This window comes from Phyllopteryx taeniolatus, chromosome 6, assembly GCF_024500385.1.
Source record: "Phyllopteryx taeniolatus isolate TA_2022b chromosome 6, UOR_Ptae_1.2, whole genome shotgun sequence".
NCBI lineage: Eukaryota > Metazoa > Chordata > Actinopteri > Syngnathiformes > Syngnathidae > Phyllopteryx > Phyllopteryx taeniolatus.
This window is the reverse complement of record NC_084507.1, coordinates 30178186-30186585: the sequence shown is the minus strand read 5'-3', so window position 1 is coordinate 30186585 and position 8400 is coordinate 30178186. Positions and strand designations below refer to the sequence as shown.

Sequence of the window (8400 nt, the reverse complement as noted above, 5' to 3'; positions counted from 1 at the left end):
TTTATTAATCCCAAATCAGGGAAATTCACTTGTTTGAATACAACAGCATAAAGAAAAGTAAGCAGTAAAATAATTATAAGTAGAAAAAAAATAAAGGGAAAAGTATACAAAGTATAATGACTATGGTAACGGTAACTGGGTAAAGAACAAATTGAACTACATTACTGTAAGCAATTTTGTGAGATTATTCTTAAATTTTTAATTATATTTTAAGATCATTACTTTTCACTGTACAGCAACAATGTGTAGAAATCTACCTTTGCTCGGTAGGAGGGTAAACCTACCTTCATATCTTTTGTGAAATTAATGTAGAGGTGCAACACAAAAAAAATAGATGTGTTTAAGTGAATATCCACAAAGTGTCGCATTGAACAATGTAATAGTTGTTTGTATAAGGAAACTGTCACAGGTAACATTCCTTCCTGCACTATGAATGTAGTTTGTCTCCACAGTCTGTAGGGAATGAGAAGGATGATTCGTAACTGTTGTCAGTGACAAACATCCTCCAGAGTGGGCGGTGCTTTTCTGTGGAGAGAAGATATGCCACAGTTACAAAAACAATAATGTTTCATAAGAGAAAAGAAGAGGCACTTCCTCTATTGTGTTATTATAAGCATTTGGTCGGCTGTAGACAGCGTTCCAGCGACCATTCATCATTCTTAAGGCCCTGTCGGGTTTACAGTCTGCAGACACCAATCTACTTCACTCAAGAGACAAAAAAAAAAACAGTGACTAAGGCGAGATAAAAAGTAAGCTATGTGAAACAGCATGAACATACTGTATATTGTTACTTTCTACTTAATAACCCACTGAAACAATATTCAGTTTCTTAAAGGAGAACATTAGGCAAGGACCTGACTCCTATGTGGTGGTTGAGCCTTCATTTGGAAATATGATCAAGAATAAAATTCATTAGTCACATATATATGCAGCCAAAACACGAATACTTCATTAATATTAAACACATTGAAAAGACTGTTTGCATACAATGAAGAGTAGATTCCTTTGATGAATATACAGTAGAAGTAGATCATGCAAATATTTTTTTTTTCAAACTGTTCTTGTAACATCTTACATCTTACTCCCGGCAATCAGAGTCACTTTTGTTCAAAATATTGTAACAGCCGACGCAATACCCCCAGATTAAGATGAACTGCTCCATTGTACAGAACGTATACGTAGGTATCCAAAATAACTACAAAAGTATGACCACAGAGCCTACAAGTTATTCTCGCCTACATGACCTTGAGAGCAAATGCAAAGCTTTGTTTGCTGAACTTGCTTCCTGAGTTTCACAGGACACGCACTCGCTCTGTCTCCCGATGCCTTGAGGCAAAACCGACAGAAGAAAAATCATCGGCACACCTGCAACGAGCTGCCTGCTGCTGCTGCTGCATTAAGAACAGTCATCCAATTCGCTTGCAAAAAAGAATACAAACATGGGTGGTAACGTCAGAAACTCGTCTTGACAAATTCTGAACTGGTGGCCAACGTGCAATTGTTCCATTTAAGATGGCGCGTATTGCCTTAGTCTTGATGTCTTTGTTGGGTCAAAACTGAAATCCACCACTACCGTCAGAGGCGGCGGAACCGGTATATGTCCGTGATGTTTGCCGCTTTTCTGAAATGTAAAATTCCCCTTTTCAAGAATGGAAACTTTCGATCCGCTTGGTTTTCAGGATGGAAAAGTTTGAGTAGCATTCACATTCACTCCTTAACATGGTGAGGGACGGTGCGTTCACGGAATGCTCAGTCGTAACTGACTGACTGGTAAGTGGCAGACTAAGTGGTATTCATGCACTAAAATGCAAGTCCTCTGTCTTTTATATAGCAGAATTTACCAAATTTTGTAAACTAAGAAAGGCGGGGGGAAGTAAAAAAGACATTGTAGCTGTAATATATAGTCAAACAGACTCGAAGCCTGCCCTACACACTTCCATTTAACTTATTTGCCCCCCACCCTCACCCCCATGTTGCTGCTGCAGCTTGCCCTGCACTGGTGAGTCTCACTTGCTCTTCTGTCTTCCCTCCTCTTATTACTTAATGTGTAATCTGTTAAAATAATGGGTTGGCGCGTTTGTTTTCATGTGGCGTGTCTCCACATTAATCATTAGCTTGGAGAAACGGATGCCGATGAAAGTGTAACCCCGCAAAGAGGAAACGATTGGAATGATTCAGCACAAGGGAGGGATATTGCCGTTCATTTGTACTGAACGAATCTCGAGTCACATTCGCTCAGGTGTCAACAGTGCCTCCCCCGCCCACACGCTGGCTGCGTCATCGCAGCTCCACTCCCGGCCGGCACGCTCCACACAACTGAACCGAGAAAGAAACAAATCAGGTCATGGAGTGATTTTATTCAGTAAGTTCACGCAAAAGATTCGTTGATTTGAACTAAACAACGCTAAAACAGAGCCCGGGGGACTTTTTATTGGGTCACCGATTGTCAAACTGACATAAGGTAGTTTACTGATCATCAATTAGAATGATAATGAAAAATAACACCATTTATTTTAATCATTCATTTATAATTATACTGTATGTTGATATGATTTACTTTGATATTGAGGGCAAAGTTACAGCTTGCAATACCAACATGAACCTAAGAGAACTTAATAACTAAAGACAAATCACAGAAGTATGCCTTATTAATAATACTTTATTGATTCATTTGAGTGCAACAAAATACTTTCTGAATAATAATGTCTTCCTTTAATTTGAAATGTTATGACCAGGGTTTTGCATTAACGTTTTTGCTCACCAGCCACTGTGGCTAGTGGTTTCCCAGAGTTACTAGCCACTCAGCATTTTCACGAGTCACAATTTTGTTGTTGGGGTTATGTGGAACCAACTTTCACACTGGACAAAAATGGTCGAAGCACTTCCTTCCGGTTCAGGTGACTGGCAGAGACCTATGGCAGGAAACCAGGACAAAGCAACTGTAGGAATTTGAAACTTCTACACTGTTTTTTGTTTTGTTTTGCACAAGATGTCTTAACAAACTACCAAAGATGTTAACATATATCATATTATACAGTATATGGATAAATAAATGATATACAAGTATTTAACTTTTGTCCAAAGACATCAGCCATACAGAAAAAAACTTTTTTTTTTTTTTTGCAAATTCATGTTCAAACCATCATGTCATCAGCCAGTAGTTATGCTAGTTATTCCAGCATACACAGGAAGTCCGTTAACCTGTTTTCCAGGTTTGGTCACATGATGTTCAGCATAAAGTGGGTTATAACTACCTGGATGAAGGATCCTAACCCTATTAGCCAAAAGTTATGAGTGGCATTTTCATGACGATAATACAAAAGTGAAAAAGGTCACATTCTGAAGTAAGAGGCAATGTAAGAAAGAAAGAAAGAAAGAAAGAAAGAAAGAAAAAAAGAAAGGGGACGTTGAAGGCAACATTTCTCTTCATACGTTCAGCATGTGCTGCAAAACAGCTGAGCCACTCTTATGCTAACCAGAATGAAAGATTCATGAGCAAGCCATCGTGTCACAATCAACCAACTGGGATGGTACATGAATGATCCATATGGTGGTTTGGCTACTATCAGAAACTCATCTACAGCAAATGGGGCCGCTCTGACAGGTCCAAGAGACACTGCAACGTGATATGCCAGTGGGCAGCGAACGTGACATTTTTTATTGGTATGGATAGAAAGATGTCATAACGCCAGAGCAACCAAGGTTAGATTCAAACCGGGTGGAGAAGTGTGAGAGGGTGGCGCATAAGGCATTCCTGAGCCCCTTCACAGCAAAGTGCTTGACCCCAACCCTTGCCCTCAGCTGGACCTAAGCCCAGTTAGAACCTTAACCCCTCCAACTTCATAATGCGATTTTACTGGCGTTTGCGTTCACAAAGTCTTTAGCTCCCAGACATGAAGTGTACACACAAATACCGCCATGTGGTTATCTGTCTTTTTGTATCTGAGATCATAAGAAAGGAGCTGTGCTGTGGGAAGTTGTGGGCCCAAAACCACTACCCCCACCACCATGAAGAAATGAGGACTTAATAAGCTGTGGGCTTCTGTTGTGGTTTCTTTAACTCTCTTGCGCTCTTTTTCAGCTTCTGCTTCTCACTCGATCACACTTTCTTGCTCCAATGATCTTTTACTCTCCACCGCCCTTCCTGAATTTGCTTTATCCATCAAAGTTTCTCTCATCGTTGCCCATGCCCATTTGTATCTCCCAAAATGCTCAAATACTCAAGTACAGGATCATATTTAAACTTAAACTGCAGTGCATGAATAAGTTTTATTCAGACAATATGCTTCACAATTAAAAATTACCCACAGCCCACGAATTGTTGTTAAAAAAAATATATATTTTGTGTGGTTATTGCAGAGTGACAGCAGCTGAAAACAAACACTCAGAAATTGAGGGATTGCAGACATAATGACGTGTTAACCTCACTGCATGGCCTTGGAAACCTCACTTGTTCCACTTTTCACAACAGCAATGTTTTAACCAACTTTGTTTAGTTCAAAATGGTCCCGCTTTCTTTTTAAGTGTATGTTTGGGTTATGGGGAGCCTGTTTAGCCAGCAAAGCAGTGCGGCCTGAATCAATGGTGCCCTTCCTTGATTGCTGCCAAGTAGTAAAATCTATAAAGCCGCCTTTGTTTCAAGATAGTGACCAAGCAACAAAGCTTGTCGATACCAACCTTAACTCAGTTACATACAGATAATCAACAAAATTCTTAATCAATGAAAATCCATCATGCCAGTGCTTGTTCACAATATCTAGCAGATATAGAAATACATTACAGTGGATGAAAGTCAAACACAATTTGATCTTGAAGACTCTTCTGCTGAAGTAGAAATTAATTTGTGAATAGCATTATTGCTTGGGGGAAAAAAAGCTCAATAAGCTCAATAAGATGTTGTTAATAGTAAAATTGTAAAACAATGTAACGTGTGCTGAAGTTGGTGAACGATGGGCAATAAGTTAATTTTCAGCTCAATGCTAATTACAGTTTTCCTCTTTGTCTTATCACCTCAGATATCTTTGTGACAGTACAAGCCCCAACCCTAAAGAAAAGAAAAATAAGAAAACAAAACATAGGTTAGCTGATGACAAGCCAGTTTGTCTATTTCCATCCACTATTTGTTTTAGAAAAATATTATGACATAATATCCAAAAGATTGTGGTTCAAACCTCTGATTCAATTGTTTGATGGCCAAACTTTTCAGGTTCTGAGAGTCCACCATAAGTCTAAGAAAGTCACGTCTTTAGCATCAAAGGGTGCTAGATCTATTTTTCATGTGTTGGTTTATGTCCTTCAACAGGACTGCAGGAGGAGTTCGGATAATTGAAAGAGAACCTCCTCGAAGATAAACCACACAGCTGTGTGATCATAAGATGGTGGACTTGGTTGAGGTTTAAAACCTCTGTTGTGGTCACTTTGGTCTTTGGTGCAATTCTTCATTATTATTTTTCCAGCACTCCTCCATGTACAAAGCCCGCTACCCTTCTCACCCTAATCCCTTTTGCCTTTGTTGAAGTGTGTCATTTCAATGGTGTGAGTGCGATATGAGCAAAAACTAAAACTTATGCAGCCCTTTTGAGTTTTCACTTTTTCACGCCCTCCCATTTGTGCTCTGCATTCGTGTGGGAACCTCAAAGTCCATGGGAGGAAAAATAAACATCAAGGCAACCTTAAAAAAGGGTTTAATTTACTGAAAGTCGGTTGACACCAAGAAGCAAGTCAGATCCAGACTCTATAGTGTAATGCCATTGTCACAGGCATTTACACCGACCTGTACACTTTCTACACTCGAGCACACATTCATACTGTTGCACTCCTACACACACACACACACATTTTTATAATTTTTGTGCCTTTCTAAAGATGCCAAACCCACAACAAGTCTCCTTAGCCTGCTTCCTCAACTTCAACCTCCCACGCGGTGCCTCTTAGTCAATTAAAAACACTCAAGTCTGGATTCTGACTTCAACCCTTTTGAGGTGCTCGCGTGTTCACGGGTATGTGTTTGGAAAACTTCAAGACATCCTATGCCAGAGTGCTTCCTGCTCATTCTGGTAATGGATGGGTGACCTATGACCTTTTAATACATTCTATGCCTGCCTCTGGGCTCCTTCTCTTTTTATTTTCACCATCTTATTTTTTTCCCCTCTATTTCCTGTCTCTCCATCTCACTCTCAATCTCTCTTCTTTAATGAGATGGTGACTGTCTCTCCCTGTGGGGAAAGAGGTCAACGCCCCTGACACACAAACGCACGCACACACACCTACGCAAACACACATTAACTGCAAACATGCACACACATGCACATTTTCACATTGATAAAAGGACAAGTCCCCATAGCCGACCACCCTTGCCACACACGCACACACACACACACACACACACACACACCCGCGCGCGCAGACATCACAACACACATACTGACCCAGAAATTCCATCTCTATTATGCAGAACATCAGTTAACTGATGGCGCAGCTGATTATGCAGCCACCCTGTACTAGCCCACAACTCCCTTGTGGATATCTTCCTTTAAAATCCCAATCCCAAATGTCTTTTTAGCATATCAATAGAGAATTATACATTCGGAAACAGTTCGACTTACATCCATACAGCTTTCTGCAATGTTCTCATATTATGTCAAAGAAAGAAGCCATATCAAACTAGACAAAATTAGACAAACGCTTCACACAAAAAGAAACACTAAGCTGTCAAACAAATGCTGTGGAGGATACCCACCATGATTTGTTTCCACGTGTATTAGCACATAGTCTATAAATATTTTACAAGCACATGCTGATATGTTCTTTTCAAATCATGTTTAATGAGTTTAGGATGCTGTTAGTTACAAGTACTGTATACTCGCTCTACTAAATTCTTCTCTATAAAACCGTTTTATTTCCCCTAAACTGTGTAACTATTTGCGTTGTGGAAATAGCTAAACCTTGAAATGAGAACATTTATGAAATCACCAAACAAATTATAGGGCTTTATTCATAAAATTGCATTTTGAGAGTAGCATACAATAAATTTTTATAACTAATGATGATAAAAGTAGTATACAGTACATAGTATAGTTTAGTATAGTAAATCAGAATCAGAATCATCTTTATTTTGCCAAGTATGTCCAAAAAACACAAGGAATTTGTCTCCGGTAGTTGGAGCCGCTCGAGTACGACAACAGACAGTCAATTGATAGAGAACACGTTTGAGACATAAGGACATTGACAAAAACAGTCAGTCTGAGCAATAAAGGGTTGCTAGTTATCTGGTAATGCCGGTACAATTTATTATTATTTTTTTTGACAATTGTGCAAAAAGATGCAGAGTCGTCTAGCAATTAGAGCAGTTTGAATGACTAATATAGCAGTTTAAAGTGACTAGTAGTGCGATAATCTGGGACAATGTTGATTGTGCAAATGTTGCAGATACTCCTCAGACTGTGTGCAAGAGGTGCAGATGCTACTCTGTCATGAGTGGCCAGTATTGGTCAACAACAGCTATGCAAATAGTGCAGTGTGGAGAGACTACTACAGTGAGTGCACGAGTAATGTATAATTGGTCCGACAGAAATGTCAAGCTCAAGACAAAACATTTGGCAGCACGTTGCAATGGAATTGTAGGTTAGCTGTTTAAGAAGTTGATTGCAAGAAGGTGGTGTTGGAATGTCTGCCAGTTCTAGTTTGCATTGATCGGTAGCGCCTACCAGAGGGAAGGAGCCGGAAGAGCTGGTGACCGGGATGTGGAGGGTCCGAGAGGATTTTGCATGCTCTTGTCATAGTTCTGGCAGGGTGCAAGTCCTCAAGGGTGGGTACGGGGGTACCGACAATCTTTTCAGCAGTTTTGATTGTCCGTTGCAGTCGGAGTTTTTCCTTTTTTGTAGCAGCACCAAATCAGACTGTGATGGAAGAACACAGGACTGATCTCAGGAACACTTCAGAAAACCAATGTAAGTAAATACAGTTCGGCGCTACATCCGTAAGTGCAACTAGAAACTCTACTATGCAAAGCAAAAGCCATTTATCAACAACACCCAGAAACACCCGGGCTTCTCTGGGCCCGAGCTCATTTAAGATGGACTGATGCAAAGTGGAAAATGATCTGTGGTTCGATGAGTCCACATTTCAAATTGTTTTTGGAAATTGTGGACATCGTGTCCTCCGGGCCAAAGAGGAAAAGAACCATCCGGACTCTTATGGACTCAAAGTTCAAAGGCCAGCATCTGTGATGGTATGGGGCTGTGTTAGTGCCAATGGCATGGGTAACTTACACATCTGTGAAGGCACTATTAATGCTGTAAGGTACATACATGTTTTGGAGAAACATATGCTACCATCCAAGCGACGTCTTTTTCATGGACGCCCCTGCTTATTTCAGCAAGACAATGCCAAACCACATTC

General features: G+C 40.1%; 1 long non-coding RNA gene across 1 annotated transcript in view; it reads right to left on the bottom strand.

The window, feature by feature from the left end:
- LOC133479957 (uncharacterized) overlaps nt 1–8400 on the bottom strand; it is a 30502-nt gene continuing 22102 nt past the window's right edge. The window contains exons 3-4 of the long non-coding RNA XR_009789126.1: nt 7707–7898; nt 1–525 (exon numbers count right to left, since the gene is read on the bottom strand). This is a non-coding gene — a long non-coding RNA (uncharacterized LOC133479957). The remainder of the gene's footprint in view (nt 526–7706; nt 7899–8400) is intronic.